We start from the raw sequence: 18,982 nt of genomic DNA on the forward strand, positions 1-18,982 counted from the left end.
GATCGGGCCCCGGCCTTTGCGCTCTCTGGACTGGAAGGGTTCTCTCTCTTTCTCAACCTGCTTCCCACCGTCCTTCTATTCTCCTTCGTTCCGATCTGTTCTATCTCTATTATGGAAGGTTAGGTTATCAATCTTATCAGTCTCTTTCTCTGGTCTTTCTCGTGCCAGCAGCCCAGATCACTGGGACCCCCTCAGACACCCATCTTCTCTCTTCTCTCTCCTCTAACCAACTAATTTCTAATCCTACACCTTCCCTCTCTTTTATATCTAACGCCACCCGCCTCCCCAGCACCTCTTGTGTTACGAAGCCAGGGACCACAAAAGGCACCCTATGACCTTTCCAGCATAAAGCATGGATGGGTCCCTGCTGAACTATCCTGTGTGTGGGGTGCAGGTGTGGCGCATGGTCAGGAGTTCCCACCTTACCTGGATGGTGGGGCACTACACCTTAGGAGAAGGTGCAGTACCTCTGTGGCAACTGAAGCCTCAGGGGTGCCACACCGGCACCGGGTCTTGATGATGTGGGAGATCACGCGCTGGGCTATGAAATTTCCGGGGACGGTGTCACGGCTTTCTCGCATGCACTTTCAATGCCAGTGAACCGCTCAGCTTATCAGACACTGCCAAAGGAGCAAAACTAAAGAGGAGCAGGGAGATGGAGGCAGGCGAAGCTAAAGCTGTTCAATGCGCAGGTGCAAGATTCCCAGCCCCGCATTGTGATTACTTCATAACACACTGTGGAGCAGGATCAGGGGACTCCGAAACACACAGGCTTCATAGCCTGATATCAGTTCTTGGGCAGCGCACACTGCGCATGCCCAAGAACTGATGGAACAACGCAGGCGCCCTCCGGCTTCCAATACAGGAGGAGGAGGTGCTGGACGCTGCAAGGGGGTTGATGGACAGCTGGGAGGCGGCTTATACAGAGGGTCATGCCGTACCTCTCTGACTGATTCCAGGTATGAGGACCTAGTTATAAAAGTCAACATTTTGACGTTAATGGGGGTCAGAAACCTAAGAGTCACTTTCACAGAATGCAGCCTTAGTGCTGCTGAAGGTGGTTCTTTTAGTTAAAAACGCCCTGGGGCGGGGGTGACGGGTTCCCTTTAAAAATCATGGACTCCTCAATTTTTATTTATGGACAAGGCAAAAAAAAGTGCCCCATTTTTACGGACTATCCAGGAATTTCTGGACAGTTGGCAACCCTTCATTACTGGGTTCCATTGCAGGTTTCCTATTACAGGCGATGCTTTGCCTCCTATTTACATCTATTGAACCATATTGCTGGGAATTGCCATAGAAGGTATAGGATGGTTTTCGTGTAGAAGACTGATTGTCGTCTTCCAATGGTTTTAGATTTGTTTTTAGATGGTTTTCACTTATACGGATGTTTGTCTTCTTGGGTCTGTATATTTGCATTTAGTAAATATCATCATACTTCTATTTGGATGTGCACTGCTCTCTTTTTGTATGTGGAGTGGGCTTGTTTTTTTGTGCTTTGCTCACACATCAGTAGCAGTTTATAGTGTTATTGTTCCCCTGGATCACGAAAAACCTAACTTCTGACATGTCGCAAATGAATAGGAGTCACTGCAATAATGCTGGAAAATAGGCCAATGATTTGTGTTCTGCGATCCAAAATCCAGCAGGTACTGAACGTTTAGAACTGTCATTTGGAGATTGCATAAAAAACCCCACATTATTCATCAATGCTTGTGATGCTGTAATGCAAACTTGTGACTTGGGGTTCCTGCTGACAAGGTCACTGATTAAAGGGTTTTTCCAGGAATAGGAGACCCTTGTTCCCTAACGGCATTTTGTTTAAAAAGTAACCTGTGCCTTGCCCTCCTGGATCCAGCGCTGTGTCTCCTACCCTGCTCCTGGTGTCTGTGATTGCTTGCAGCACTGACATTATATCTGCAGCTCAGCTGTTAATAACTGCGCTCAGCAGCTCTGCCCGAGTTGTCAAACTGCAGCCTGAGGACAGGGTATTCTAAAATCGCAAAACTACTGTAATAATTGTCAATCTTATCTAATTATCACGGAAGTAATTTTAGGAAAATATAAGTAATCACCATAATCAAAATCATAATGCATTGTGCTCATGTTTTCCACAATATTTATAATATTTATATTATGTCATGCCTCCCTAGTAATATTCTAGAGCGTGTGCTGCCACCTAGTGGGGAATTGATGAATCTTTCTCCCAGTTTATGTCACACTCAGAGATTGTCCTCGATTAGTGTGTGTCTCGCACAGTAATACACGGCAGTGTCCTCATTCTTCACATTGGTCATTTGTAGATATACCATGTTTTTACTGTTATCTCTGGAGATTGTGAATCGTATCTTCACAGAATCTTGATAGCTTATAGTACCCCCACCACCACTAATATATGCCATCCACTGTAATCTTCTATCAGGAGTCTGTCTGACCCAGTGCATGGTATAGTTACTGAAGGTGAAGCCAAATCCTTCACATGAGAGTGTATGGGAATTCCCGGGATTTATCACCATGGGGTCTGATGACTGGACAAGTCGTTCCTGAGACCGGACACCTGGAGAATACACAGAATAAGGTTACATCCATATCCACAGCTCATCATAGTGCTAGTAGAATCATAGAATCATAGAATCGTAGAGTTGGAAGGGACCTCCTGGGCCATCTGGTCCAACCCCCTGCTCAAAGCAGGATTCGCTAAATCATCCCAGTCAGATGTCTGTCCAGCCTCTGTTTGAAGACTTCCATTGAAGGAGAACTCACCACTTCTCGTGGCAGCCTGTTCCACTCATTGATCACTCTAACTGTCAAAAAGTTTTTTCTAATATCTAATCTGTGTCTCCTCCCATTCAGTTTCATCCCATTGCTTCTAGTCTTTCCTTGTGCAAATGAGAATAAAGTTGATCCTTCTACAATGTGACAGCCCTTTAGATATTTGTAGACAGCTATTAAGTCTCCTCTCAGTCTTCTTTTTTGCAAACTAAACATTCCCAAATCCTGCAACCTTTCCTCATAAGACAGGGTTTGCAGACCGGTCACCATTCTGGTCACTCTTTTCTGAACTTGCTCCAGTTTGTTGATGTCTTTTTTAAAATGTGGTGCCCAAAACTGGACACAATATTCCAGATGAGGTCTGACCAAAGAGGAGTAGAGGGAAATAATGACTTCACGTGATCTAGACTGTATGCTTCTGTTAATACATCCTAGAATTGCATTTGCCTTTTTTGCTGCTGCATCACACTGTTGACTCATATTCAGTCTGTGATCTATTAGTATACCCAAGTCTTTTTCACATGTGCTGTCACTTAGCCCTATTTCTCCCATTCTATATTTGCTTTTTTCATTTTTATTGCCCAGATGTAGTACTTTGCATTTCTCCCTGTTAAAAACCATTCTGTTAGTTGCTGCCCACTTCTCCAGTTTATTTAAATCTTTTTGAATCCTCTCTCTCTCTTCTCTAGTATTAGCTATCCCTCCTAGCTTTGTGTCATCAGCAAATTTAATCAGTTTACCCTCAATTCCTTCATCTAAATCGTTGATAAAGATGTTGAACAATACAGGGCCCAGGACAGAGCCCTGTGGTACCCCACTTGAGACATTCTTCCAACTGGATGTGCAGCCATTTACGACCACTCTTTGGGTCCGATCACTAAGCCAGTTATGAATCCACCTAACAGTTGCCTTGTCCATTCCATACTTAGTCATTTTTTCATTTTTTCAATAAGGATTGTATGAGAGACTTTGTCAAATGCTTTGCTGAAGTCAAGATATACTATATCTACAGCATTTCCTTGATCCACCAAATCAGTGATACCGTCATAGAAGGAAATTAAGTTAGTCTGACATGACTTATTAGTTACAAACCCATGCTGACTCTGTTTAATCACTTCATTCTTATCCAGGTATTGACATACATGTTGTTTAATAATTTGTTCAAAGATCTTTCCTGGTATAGAAGTCAGACTCACCGGCCTTTAGTTGCCTGGGTCCACCTTCTTCCCCTTTTTGAAGATAGGAACAACATTTGCTCTTCTCCAGTCTTCTGGCACTTCTCCTGTTCTCCAAGAATTTTCAAAGATTATGGAGAGGGGTTCAAAAATTTCTTCTGCTATCTCCTTCAGTACTCTGGGGTGTAATTCATCTGGACCTGGAGACTTGAATTCATTTAGGTTAGCTAAGTGTTTCCTCACTATCTTTCTGTTTATAGATATCCTGGATTCTTCTATTCCCTTAATAGGACAGTGAATAACAGTTGATGTTACATTTCCTTTCTGAGAGAAAACAGATGCAAAATAGGAATTTAAAAGTTCAGCTTTCTCAACATCCTGTCTTACCATTTCATCATTTTCATCCTGTAAAAATCCTATAGCATCTTTGACTTTTCTTTTACTTTTGACATATCCCCAAAATCCTTTATTATTTCTTTTGACATCTCTTGCAAGCCTCAATTCATTTTCAGCTTTAGCTAATCTGATTTGTGCCCTGCAGGTTCTGAAAACAGCATTATATTCTTCTTTAGATATGCCTCCCTCTTTCCATTTTATAAACATTTTTTTCTTCCTTTTTAGCATGTGCTTAAGTTCTGTGTTCATCCATCCTGGTTTCCTTAAATGCTTCCTATTCTTCCCTCTAGTAATATCCTTATACTAATGTACTAGTAATGTCTCTAGTAATGGTCACCTAACATGCCGGCCAGTGATATAAAGAGGAGCAGGAAAGTCTTCATTACTGCTGGGGTTACTTCTAGGAGGTGATGTGTGATCCATCAGCGCTGTCTTTATTATGTAGGAGATGTCCCAGGAGGAAGTTATGTCACCTCATTACCATATTGCCAGACATATATACGTGTGTGGCTCTGTCATATACTGTGGGTGTAGTACTATGCATTAGTATATCAGTTTATCATTGATTGTTTCACTCATTTCCCACATTATAAAATATACAACTATAAGGTATGTTCTTTAATCCTCATGATATAATTTTCCTTCTAATGAAAATGTCATAAAATTCGTAACAATTTAGAATCAATAATTCATGAGTTTTTATAAAATCTCAGCCACCTGTTCCAGACATACAGATGACCAGTAAAAATAACAGAAATGCTGAGTGTCATATTTTCTCCAATGGACAAAATAGAAACCAGGAGGGCACCACTAAATAGAAATTGGGCATACACCTGTAATCAGTATAAAAGTGGACTGAAAAATTAGTAGAAAAAGCTACTGATCATGCAAAGACAGGGATCACCACATCAAATACAAATTTTATTAGTTACAAAAAGACAACACCAGATAAAAACATTTAAAAGTCATAAAATGGCACATGAAAAGCACAAAAGGTCCATAATAGAGCCAACAAGACCCAAAACCATGAGAGCTACTGAGTGGGCTCAAAAATAGTACACTTTGACCATGTAGTCAAATCCCTATAATATCAACAAAATATATCACCAAGCTATTCCTGATGGTAGAAGATGAAAGGCCCAAGATGGTGACCACAGTAATCCAAATGTCTGAATGAAGACCAATATTAGCACAATGAATGGCAAATGAGACATAAAAAGGAACAAACATTGGATACCTACAGGGAGAGCCTGGAAGGGAATACACCAATTTTACAGCGGCATGACTAATATGATAAACACTCATACCACAGAAGAGCCACACACATCATCAAAAAATGAGACGCAACCAATAGTGCAGGGAAAATTCTGCAACCTGTGAGCTGAAAAACAGCCATTATCAAGCCAATTACGCTAAAAAGGTATTAAACACAAAGGTTGGATCCTGCCAGAGTTATCACCAAATGGGAGCGCTCACATGGGGGGAGCTTGTGGAGTGTCCGATGCGTGTCGCCACCGCAAGGTGGCTTCGTCAGGGGCTGGAGAGTCAATCTGACATACCTCATATAAATATGTTCAATCATCAAAAAATAATAATAGATTGCAGCCGCGGAGATATACCTGTTTAAGCCGCTTTAAAGATGGAGGCCAGGAGGCGCAGTCTCGGCGAAGATAGAGGTGTGGTCTAAAGCTAGCAGTCATTTCCTGGTTGAGGTTGTGTGATGTATCCAAACTCCTACTGCGCACGCCCAGGAGGTAGTATCATGATACCAAGGAAGTAACCTTACAGTGACGTCCCCGAAGGGAAGACTGGGGAGTGCGGTCACACCAAAGATGGAGGTGTGAACCAGAGCTCATAATCATTTCCTGTTTGTCACTGTATGACGTATCAAACCTATTGAGCAAGCGCAAAAATTCTTTGCCCCAAAAGTCAAGAGAAGGCATTGCAATGATTTACGACTTATAAAGTCACAAGTGCGCAGGTGCAGAGCTGACACTACCCACAATAATAGAACAAAACGTTACTGAGATGTTATGAGAAGTAATGTCAGTATCTAGTCCTGGAATCTGTTTCTCTTGCCCTTAGTTAACATGGATCTTGATGTTTCCACGTCGGCCATCTTGCTTCCTGCCAAAGCTGTATATAAAGCCAGCACCTGCTCTGATTCATTGCTTGTGCATTATGTATTGGACTTTGTGCCTCTGCAGTCCCAAGCCTGGACTTACTATTCCTGTTGGTCCTCTCTTAACGGCGGAGTCCTCTGCCAACCTGCACGTCTGGATCCCTGCCTGCTGACCGAGTGATTGCTGAACACTTGACTTCAGGAACCTCTGCCTGACTACACCTGCGGTGAAGTAAGAACTCCAGCCAGCTAGTGTGTTCCTCCGCTCTGCAAGAGTCTGTGTCTTGTGCCCGCATTGCTCAGTGACTTTGCATGCTGTGTCACAGAGTATCAGCTCTGCTATCATATTGACTGAACATTTATCTGGACTTATATGCTATATTGCATTCAGATCATTAATACAATATTGCTTGCGCAACCCACTGTGTCTGTAGTCTCTTTGACCTAGCCACTGGTGTCCAGTTGTATCCACTAGTATCGTGACAGGATACACAAGCCTTAAAAATGGATGCCGCTGGGTCAGAGACTTTAGAAGTGCGTGTTAAGAAGCTAAATAATATCACTGCCACTGTACACGCTGAAGTGCAGACATGGAAGAGCAGAATAGAAGGCCTAGAGGGGCAGACTAAATATGATATACAAGTACTCAGTCAGACCCTTCAGGAATTGCGTGGCCGAGTTGCGGCTCTGGAGGCACAATCTCAGGCTTCTGTTCCTACCATCCCCAAACTACCGCCATTTAGGTTTGGTGGCGACCGAGACAAGTACCGTGGGTTTCTGAACCAGTGTCGTTTATACTTTGCTGCACATGTCACACAGTTTCCTACAGACCGATCCAAAGTATTGACTATCATCATGTTGCTGACTAATAAGGCCCTTGCCTGGGCAAACCCTCTGATAGAATCACAGGATGCATGTCTGAATGACTTCAATATGTTTATCGCCGCCATGGGGCAGATGTTTGACGATCCGAACCGTGGCCTTACAGCTGAGACGGCCCTGCTGAATTTGCGTCAAGGTAAACGCCCAGTGACTGAGTATGCTATGGATTTTAGAAGGTGGGCTCAGGACACCACCTGGAATAGTGCAGCGAAGTACTCAATATTTAAGAAGGGGTTGTCCAGTTCTATCAAGGACGAGCTTGCACGTGCGGAGGCTCCCACTGCTCTAGGTGATTTCATCAATCACTGTATTCGCCTAGACGCTCGCATCTCCGAACGAAAACTAGAAAGGTGGTCTGAGATGAACCGCAGCAATAAATCGCTTCTTCCTTTCCTTCCTAAGGAGATTCCGGAACCAAGTCCTCAGGAGTCTACACCTGAGCCGATGCAGGTAAATTCCCTACGAAGTCGAGTAAGTGACGAACGGAAGGAATTTCGCTTCAAGGAGAATTTATGTTTTTACTGTGGGAAGTCAGGACATTTTATTATCAACTGCCCCAATCGTTCTCGCAGAACAACCGCAGCCGTGATAGAACGCGACTTCTCTGAATCATACTCCATGACTTCCGAATCAGGGCCACCCGAAATTGCAGCAACCGCTCCTGATTATGACTTTTCAGATATGAACTCTGTTACATCCGAAACGATACTACCCATTAATGCTGTTATTCTATCTTCTGCAGTTTCATACCCTTGCAATAAGAAAAAAGATTCACATTGTTACCTTCCTATCAAGATCTGGATTGACTCCCGTTGGGTGAACAGTTCCGCCATGATAGACTCTGGGGCTAGCGGTAACTTCATGGACACTTCTTTTGCTAGGGAATATGGAATCCGATCACAGAGAAGAGTGTCTTCAATTCTGATGGAGACTGTGGATGGGTCCCCTTTGACCTCGGGGCCCGTAGACCAGCAGAGTGAACCACTGAAGGTCCTCATGGGAGATGATCACCAGGAGAAATTGCCCTTCCTTCTGATTTCCTCTCCACATTTCCCTATTATCTTGGGTTTACCCTGGTTGCAGGCTCAAAATCCCATCATTGACTGGGAGACTAAGAGATTGCGCTTCCCAGCTAAAGAGGTAACTTCTGAGAAATCGACTGATCCATCTCCGGCCAACCCATCATCGGACCTAGAGTTACCGGCAGTTTATAAAGAATTTTTGGACGTGTGCGATAAAAAGAATGCAGATAAATTACCACCACACCGCTCTTATGACTGCCCAATCGAGCTTCTGCCTGCTGCTACCATTCCTTTTGGTAATATTTATCCATTGTCCGGTCCTGAGCTCAAGACTCTCAAAGAATATATCGACGAGAACCTGTCTAAGGGGTTTATACGCCCCTCATCCTCTCCAGCCGGTGCACCCATCTTTTTCGTTAAAAAGAAGGATGGATCCCTCAGACCCTGTGTTGATTACCGGGAAATTAACAAGTTAACCATCAAGAACCGCTACCCCCTGCCATTAATTCCGGAGCTTCTCGAGAGAGTTCGTCAGACCAAGGTCTTTTCAAAATTGGACCTACGCGGGGCATACAATCTAGTCCGTATAAGACCTGGAGATGAATGGAAAACAGCATTTAGGTCTCGATATGGACACTTTGAGTATTTGGTCATGCCATTTGGACTTTGCAATGCCCCAGCAACGTTCCAACATCTCGTAAATGATATTTTCAGAGACATTCTTGATATTTTTGTCGTAATCTATTTGGATGACATTCTGATTTTTTCTAGCTCCATGGAGGAACATCAGCAACATGTCAAGACTGTCTTGCAGCGGTTGAGGGAACACCAGCTGTACATCAAGCTGGGGAAATGCGAATTTTACAAGTTGGAGATTCAATTCTTAGGTTATGTAATTTCTCCACAGGGTCTGAGTATGGATAACAGCAAGATCAAGGCAATTCAGGAGTGGCCAATCCCCAAGAACGTCAAGGAGGTCCAACGTTTCATCGGGTTTGCTAACTTCTACAGACGTTTCATCAAGAACTTCTCTGACATCGTCTCGCCCATCACCCGGTTGACACAGAAGAAGACAGCATTTATTTGGTCCCTTCAAGCCCAAGAAGCATTCTCTCGGCTCAAGACCAAGTTCACGTCAGCACCAGTACTGATCCACCCTGACCCGGAACTCGCCTTCATTATTGAAGTGGATGCCTCAAACTGTGCCACCGGGGCTATACTGTCCCAAAGAACAGGTGAGAAGAATTTACTTCATCCTTGTGCTTTTCTTTCCAAGCGACTGTCTCCTGCCGAAAAGAACTACGATGTAGGAAATAAAGAATTACTGGCTATCATCGCCGCCTTCAAGGAGTGGAGACATCTTCTGCAAGGAGCCTCACAGCCGATCGTGGTCCTCACGGATCACCGCAACCTTGAGTTCATCAGGTCAGCAAGATGCCTGACCCCACGGCAGGCCCGCTGGAGTCTTTTCCTTAATCAATTCAATTTTACAATCTCTTATAGACCAGGTTCTCGCAATGGAAAAGCAGATGCTCTATCCCGGATGTTCTCCACTGACGCTGTTCCAGATGCTCCACCTAAGACCATACTTTCTGATTGCAATTTTGTAGGAGTCATTCAGAATCAAGATTTGCTGCAGGTCATCAAAGAAGCTTACAACTCTGATCTTTTCCTGTCTCAGCCATCTGATGAGGTAAGCCTTCTTTTTAGGAATGGAGTTTGGACCCGGGAACGGCGCCTCTACATTCCTGAAGCCGTGAGGTTAAGAGTGTTGAGATTGGTTCATGATTCCAAGGTTGCAGGGCACAGAGGAATTCAGAAGACTCAAGAATTCTTATCTCGCTTCTTCTGGTGGCCAGGTTTTCGGAAGGATGTCCAGAAGTACGTTTCATCTTGTGAGGTATGTGCCAAATTCAAGGTTCCACGTGCCTCCCCTACTGGTCTGTTACAGCCTTTGCCGGTGCCATCTCACCTGTGGGGATCCATTTCTATGGACTTTATTGTAGAACTGCCCCTTTCTGAGGGAAAGAGTACGATTTTGGTGGTGGTCGATCGCCTGACCAAGGCGGCCCATTTCATCCCTTGTTCCGGTTTACCCTCTGCGAAGGACACTGCTGACCTAATTATCCAGAACATCTTTCGCCTGCACGGGGTTCCGGATGAAGTTGTTTCTGACCGTGGAGTTCAATTTACTTCAAAGTTTTGGCGAAGCTTTTGTTCAGCATTAGGCATAGAAGTTAACTTATCTTCTGCTTTCCACCCACAGTCCAACGGGCAGACAGAATGTACCAACCAAACACTAGAGCAATACCTTCGCTGCTATGTTTGCCATTTGCAAGATGATTGGGTAAGGCTACTCCCCTTGGCCGAATTCTCTTATAACAACTCCCAGAGTGCCTCCACCAAACAGTCTCCATTCTACGCTAACCTGGGATATCACCCTAGCATTCTTCCCAGATTACCGGTAGATACATCTTTACCAGCAGTTGCCGACAGGATCTCTTCACTTCAACAGAACCTTGAACTTCTGAAAGAGACTTTGGGTTCCGCACAAGAGAGGTACAAGAATGCAGCTGACAGATTTCGCAAACCAACACCAACATTTAAGGTAGGAGATTTAGTCTGGTTATCTACGAAGAATTTAAAGATGAAGATCCCTTCCCCTAAGTTGGGACAGAAGTACATTGGTCCTTATAGGATCAGTGGTCTGGTAGGTGCTGTTGCATGTCGCTTAAAACTCCCAAGAACACTGAAGATACATCCTGTCTTTCATACTTCCCTACTAAAGACTGTAGTACCAAATCCTTTTCCAGGACGTTCATCTCCTCCTCTCGATCCCGTTCTTGTGGATGGTCAAGAGCAGTTCATCGTTGAGAGGATTCTGGATTCAAGAATCTACAGAAATCGACTGCAGTATTTGATTAAATGGCAAGGCTATTCCTCAGAGGAGAATTCCTGGGAACCCGTGGATAATATTAACGCCTCCCGACTGATTGAGCAGTTCCATCAAAGGTACCCTGGCAAGCCTGGTTTATGGTCATCCGGAGGCCGTTCTTGAGGTGGGAGTAATGTCAGTATCTAGTCCTGGAATCTGTTTCTCTTGCCCTTAGTTAACATGGATCTTGATGTTTCCACGTCGGCCATCTTGCTTCCTGCCAAAGCTGTATATAAAGCCAGCACCTGCTCTGATTCATTGCTTGTGTATTATGTATTGGACTTTGTGCCTCTGCAGTCCCAAGCCTGGACTTACTATCCCTGTTGGTCCTCTCTTAACGGCGGAGTCCTCTGCCAACCTGCACGTCTGGATCCCTGCCTGCTGACCGAGTGATTGCTGAACACTTGACTTCAGGAACCTCTGCCTGACTACACCTGCGGTGAAGTAAGAACTCCAGCCAGCTAGTGTGTTCCTCCGCTCTGCAAGAGTCTGTGTCTTGTGCCCGCATTGCTCAGTGACTTTGCATGCTGTGTCGCAGAGTATCAGCTCTGCTATCATATTGACTGAACATTTATCTGGACTTATATGCTATATTGCATTCAGATCATTAATACAATATTGCTTGCGCAACCCACTGTGTCTGTAGTCTCTTTGACCTAGCCACTGGTGTCCAGTTGTATCCACTAGTATCGTGACAAGTATATAATTGACAGTGCACGAGCGTATACTGGACAATTCCCACAGCAAAGGATGAGAACCGCTAAGTGTCCAATCTCCAATGCGCAAGCGCAAGTAAAACTATCACTCTGATAACAAGGGCAACAGCTGAAGCCCCACAATCATGACAAAACCCTACAATGACATCCCTGGAAGGGATACCGGGGGATGCGGTCACACCAGAGATAGAGGTGTGAACCGGAGCTCATAATCATTTCCAGTTAATCACTGTATGACGTATCACACCTACTGCGCAAGCGCAAGAATTTGTTGCCCCAGAAGCAAGGAGGAGACATTATAATGTTTTACAAAATATTAAGTCACAAATGTGAAAGCGCAGAGTGGGCAGTAACCACAATAATAGAATAACGCGTTTCTGAGATGTTATGTGAAATAAATAAATAATTGACAATGCGCAAGCGCATACCAGACAATTACCACAGCAAAGGATGAAACCTGCTAACTGCCCAATCCCCAGTGCGCAAGCACAAATGAAACCGTTATTCTAATAACAAGGGCAACAACTGAAGCCCAGCAATCATGATGTAATCATATAGACGGCGCATTCAAAACAAATAACACTGATGGTTGAAATTAATAGGCTAAAATAATCATCAGTATTCAATACTTCCAATTTTATTCAGGAAGGCTCAAAATAGAGCCTAAAACATGAACAGGGCACAAAGAGTGACGCAATGGTATATTGTGTACAATCATGCAATGACAGATGAAGCGTCATATAATGCTGACAAGCGCACAGATGGAAGAAATGGTATGCCAAATGATAGTGAACAAATCACCAAGAAAAGAGTGTTTAACAATACCTTACTGAAATGCCAAACTAGTATAGAGAAAGATAATCCCACCCTGGAATCATATTAGGTGGGTATTTCACAGTAGAGACATAATAAATACCCCCGCTATCACATATGTAATTAAATTCACCATCTGATTCTTAAGAGAATATGAAGTGAGACTTACATGACTATAGAAATGACGCCACGCTTATTATATATGTGAGAAGACTAGGGCTCCCCTACACAAAAGGAAAGAGTGACAGTACATGTAGTCAAAGTAGGTGTACTGAAAAGGGAGGGAATCACATGTACAAAAACACGTTAAGCCAAATCCACCCCTTTTTTGTTTTTAAAGTTACTGTACACACGGGTATCCAACTGGATGGTCAAATAAGGACCCCTGTTGATGGTACTGTGCTCAAGGATAGTTACTGTCACTCTGAGAATCATCAGAGGGAAAAACCAAACACAAGAAAGTATAACTCCACAAACTCCACCCCATTGTTGAACAAGTAGTACTAAATGTCCAACTTAAAACATGTCAATATATTTTACTCTAAAGACGGAGAGACCGTGCAGTAGAGGAAGCGAACAGTGCCACAAGCTCCTCCCAGTGGCCAGACACACTCAACCAAAGGGTATTAGCCATCTATAAGTAAAGTGGAACATAGGCAAACTCTTCCCCAAGGCCGAGAAAAGGTTAAAATAATCATAAGCGACCATGGAGGTAGAAAAATGCACAGACAAGATGATAAGGTCCGAAAAACCTGTTAAAGGCAATTAACTGAAACACACACAACTCGAAAAGGTCCAGAATAATGCCAAAGAATCTTCAGAGCTGGCACGCCTTCGCATGAGTCCTCCAGAAATGATGGAAGGCATGATTCAATGTAGAGAAGCAGAAAGAACCTTGATCCAGAGAGATGATAGAATAACGGGCAAAAACAAATCCAGAACAGATAGATCCAAGAAGAGAGAGACCGCAAGGAGGATCCAAACTATCCTGACCATACCACAGAGAGTCGAAGACCTATAAATGAAACAAAAAAGGAACATAACTACCTGGTAAATCAAATTTGTTTATAAAAACCAGTGAATAGTAGCTCCTCATTTAGGCCCAAAGGTGACCGACTCCGAAGGTCGAAAATCCACCTGGATTCACGTTTCAATAGTTCCAACGAAATATTGCCCCCTCTAATGTTGGTCTGTACTGCTTCTAAGCCCATAACCCTGATGCCAGTGGAACAGCCATTATGTACACACAAGAAATGAGCAGCTACTGACGTGAGGGGTTTACCTTTTTCACGATCAGTTCTTGCAGTGTTGATATTAGAAAGATGTTGTTGGATCCTTTTCCGGAATTCTTGTGTGGTTTGTCCTACATAAATTTTTGGACACTGGCAAAACAAGGCATAAACAAGATTTTTAGATCTACAATTGAAAAAGGTCCTAGAAACCACAGGAAAAGTCAAAGTAGGAACAACAATCACTTCACTGCCAGTAGTTAGATGGCAAATATTGCATCTGCCACAGGCATATGTCCCCGTTAAACGTGTGCCCCTGTTAAGGTTGCACACTGGCCGTTTGAAATGGCTATGACATAGGGAATCTTTTAATGATTGTGCCCTTCTGGCAGTGAGGGTAGGGTGAGGTGCTAAATGCGGTGCTAACTTGGGCTCATTCACCAACATACCCCAATACTTGGTCAAGATACCCCGCAAATCACGCTACTGATTGTTGTATGTAGTTACTAAACCTAGGGGTTTGCTAACACTAGGAAGTCGTGGACCTAAAAGGTCAACACGATCTCTATCCCTTGCAGATAAGCAGGCCCTGGATATTACCTTACGTGGGTATCCTCTATTCTTGAAACGTCTGGTCAAATCCTTGGCCTGTGTCAGAAAATCTTGTTGATCCGAGCAATTTCTTTTTAGCCAGTAAAATTGTCCTTTCGGAATTCCGTTCCTCATATGGTCTGGATGGAAGCTTGAGTAATGTAGGATACTGTTGGTGGACGTGAGTTTCCAATAAAGAGTGGTCTTAATAGACTGTCCTTCAATGGTTAATTTTAAATCCAAAAATTCCACAACGGTACCTGCAAAGTTAGCTGTAAGATGAATATTAAATGCATTGTCATTAAGACCATCTACAAACTTTTTGCATTCTTCAAGAGGCCCCATCCATAATAAAAGGACATCATCAATATAGCGCCACCATTTAAAAACATGGTCCTTGAACTTAGGTGACGGGAAAACCCGAGTCAACTCCCACCACCGAGAAAAAGGTTGGCATACGATGGTGCACATCGTGCACCCATCGCAGTCCCAGAAACCTGTCTATAGAATACCCAATCGAACACAAAGTAATTTTTGTCTAGAACAAAGTGCAACAAGTCCGCTATGAACGAGTCATGTTGCCGATCACCCATCGTATGCTGGTCCAAGAAAGAAGTTACCGCTTGAATCCCCAAATCATGTCGGATATTGGTGTAAAGGGACTCAACATCCAAGGTAACCAAAAAAGTATCAGGGGGAATAATTAAATCCTGCAACAAAGCCAACAAATGAGAGGTGTCTTTAACATAAGACACCAAAGTAATAACCAAAGGCTAGAGGAAAAAATCAATATAAATGGAGATAGTACTGGAGGAGCTTGCTTGCTGGGACATGGATGAGTGAAGCCCTACCTGGCAGGTTTACGTACATTTCCTAATTGGGGGCTGGCTAATTGGATCCTAAATAAATAGGAGAATGCTCAGTTAATAAAAAACGGAATCTGTCACCGGATTCCATCATTTGATGGATTGTGATGGATCCGGCGCCCATAGGCTTCCTTTCGAACAAACAACGGACGGTGATGGATCCGTCGCTGTCCGATTTTTTTTTATCTAGACAAAAAACGTTACTTTGTCCATCATCTCCGGCTGCCGGACAAACAATTTTCACCGGATCCGGCGAACAACAGATGAAACGTGAGGCCATTTGTCGCAATCCATCGCTAATTTAAGTCGATAAGAAAAAAACAGATCCGGCGGCATCAGTCGCCAGATCCGTTTTTTTCAAAATTCGAGAGATTGCGACTGATAGCAAAAAACTGATGTGTGAAAGGGGCCTTAGTATTCATGGGTGTAATCCGGACACGGAGATTTATCTATTTTAATCTTATTTAGCCGGTTTTGCACCTCTTCTTGGGTTAGATTGGTGACCTTTAATATATGGTTTTCTTTGTCTCTCGGCATTTCACCTAACATTTCATTTTCTACTGTGAATACCGTGGAGAAGAAAGTGTTTAATACATTAGCTTTTTCCCCATTATCTGCAACCATTCTTTCCTTTTTTAAGAGGCCTACATTTTCACTTATGATTCGTTTACTCTTGATATAGTCGAACTCAAAGAAAAGTTTGGGATTAGTTTTACTCTCCTTAGCAATGTGCTTCTCTTTTTCCCTTTTGACAGCTTTAATTAGTTTTTTAGATAATTTTTTTCTCCCTATAGTTTTTTAGCGCTTCAACGGTGCCATCCTGCTTTAGCAGTTTAAATGCTTTCTTTTTAGTGTTGATTGCCCCTCTTACTTCTTTGTTTAGCCACATTGGGTTTTTCCTATTTCTTGTCCTTTTATTCCCACAAAATATTAACTGCTTACAGTGCCTATTTAGGATGTTTTTAAACATTTCCCATTTATTATCTTATTTTATTATCTGTATTCTTATTTCTGAGGACATTGCCCCAGTCAACCAGATTAAGGGCATCTCGGAGCTGGTCAAACTTTGTCTTCCTAAAGTTCAGCGTTTTTGTGACTCTCTAACAAGTCCCCCTTGCAAAAGACAAATGAAACTGTACAATATTGTGGTGGCTATTTCCTAGATGCTTGACGACCTGCAGTTTTATAATTCTGTCAGGTCTATTAGATAGTACTAGGTTTAAAAGAAATGAAAAGAGGTGGCACTTACCGGAATGAAGTCCAAACTTTATTGGTCCAAAAAACGTTTAAAATGACCAATAAAGTTTGGACTTCATTCCGGTGAGTGCCACCTCTTTTCATTTCATTTGGATTATGCATCTTGCTCTGGTGTGCATCTGAAGGAAAAAAGGTTTTATGCCTGCGGTATTTTTGTCAACTGATGGTATTGGCTCTATGTATTACCGGTGGTGCTCAGCTTTTTCTATTTTCTATGATTAGGTCTAAAAGTACTGCTCCTCTGGTTGGTTTTTGCACCAATTGTGAAAGATAATTTTTCTTGGTTATTAGCAGAAAACTTTTGCATTTATGGGTTTCGCAGTTTCATCTATCTGCCTTAGTAGTAGACTTTCCATGATTTGTGTTATATTTGGGGATTTCTAATGGACCCTAATGAGAATTTTGTTACTATTTTTCCCTCCATGTATTTTGAACCATATGGACTCGACATCCTCATTCCCTTCGCTGTTATCCTCCCTTAGAGTGGACATTAGATAAAACTTTATATAAAGACAAACCCCTCCTACTCTCCAATTTTTACGATCCTTTCTAAACAGACCGTAACCCTGTAAGTTAATTGCCCAGTCATAGCTTTCATCTAACCATGTCTCGGTTATTCCCACTATGTCAAAGTTACCTGTAGATATTTCTGCTTCTAGTTCTTCCATTTTGATTGTCAGGCTTCTGGTGTTTTCTAGCATGCAGTTTAGAGGATTTTGTTTTGTTCCAATCTCCTCCCTATGGATTGTTTTAGAAATTTTCTTACCTCTCTTTCTAGTATGTTGTCTTGGGTCTTTTTTGCTGCACCTCATATCCTTCATCAGTATAATTTCTGGCTTCATGTTTGAGTCTAATGTTTTTCTTCCCATCCCCTCTTCTTCTAGTTTAATGCCCTCCTGATGAGTGTAGAGAGTCTTCTGGTGAATATGTGCTTCCCAGGTTTGTTGAGGTGTAGTCCGTCTCTGGCGAGGAGTCCGTCATACAAGTAATTCACAACGTGGTCCAGGAATCCGAATCCTTGTTGACTGCACCATCATCTTAGCCAGTTGTTTGCATATGTCGTATTACATTGTTTGCACAAGTAACACAGCATTTCATAAAAGGAACATCACACCAATAGTAAAATATGGTGGTGGTAGTGTGATGGTCTGGGGCTGTTTTGCTGCTTCAAGATCTGGAAGACTTGATCTGGTAAATAGAGCAATGAATTCTGCAGTCTATTAAAAATCCTGAAGGAGAATGTCCGGCCATATGTTCATGACCACAAGCTGAACGCACTTGGGTTATGCAGCAGGATAATGATCCAAAGCACACCAGCAAGTTCACCTCTAAAAGGCTTAAGATAAACAAAATTAAGACTCTAGAAAGGCCTAGTCAAAGTTCTGACCTTAATCTGATTTTTAATGCTGTGACATAATCTTAAAAAGACGGTTCATGCTCGGAACACTCCAATGTGGCTGAATTATAACAATTCTGCAAAGATGAGTGGGTCAAAAATACTCTAGAGCGTTGTAAAAGACTCATTGCCAGTTATCGCAAACACTTCATTGCAGTTGTTGCTGCTAAGGGTGGCCCAACCAGTTATCTGGTGTAGGGGAAATCACGTTTTCATACAGGGCCCTGTAGGTTTGGATTTCTTCTTCCCTTAATAATAAAGGCCTTCAATTAAAAACTGCATTTTGTGTTTACTTGTTTTAACTTTGTCTATTATTTATTTTTGGGTATATGAAACATTTAAGTGTGACAAACACGCAAAAGAATAGGAAATCAGAAAGGGGGAAAACACTTTTTCACAGAATTGTATATAATTTATTAATTTTTTTTCTTTGGTCACGCATAATTTGCATTTTATTTTTATATTCCTATTTATTATTTTCATTTTTCTCATTTTTATTGCTTTCCCACTATGTATACTGTATGTGTTTCTTTAGTATTTATGTCTCCCAATTAATTAAATACTGTGACAGCTTTTAATGGTATTTATATATATATATATATATATATATATATATATATAGTCATATCTATGTCCTTATGTATAATTTCCTTGGTGATCACCATCTAATGCCCAGATTTGATATGACACTCCCCATATATGCTCTACAAAACCTGAGGAATCAGCTAAATGAATGCGCATCACTGGCCTGGGACCTTTCTAGCTAACTGTATTTTTATGTGCCCCGTGACATTGGTTCTCGCTGTCCTC

At 42.5% G+C, this 18,982-nt stretch overlaps 1 long non-coding RNA gene across 1 annotated transcript in view; it reads left to right on the forward strand.

Moving 5' to 3' along the window:
• The window catches only part of LOC141089245 (uncharacterized), a 135,555-nt gene that overhangs the window by 73,849 nt on the left and 42,724 nt on the right, over positions 1–18,982 (forward strand). The gene's annotated exons all lie outside the window — the stretch shown is intronic.

This window comes from Dendrobates tinctorius, unplaced genomic scaffold (genome assembly GCF_039654945.1).
Source record: "Dendrobates tinctorius isolate UK_male_01 unplaced genomic scaffold, ASM3965494v1 ptg000044l, whole genome shotgun sequence".
Taxonomy (NCBI): Eukaryota; Metazoa; Chordata; class Amphibia; order Anura; family Dendrobatidae; genus Dendrobates; species Dendrobates tinctorius.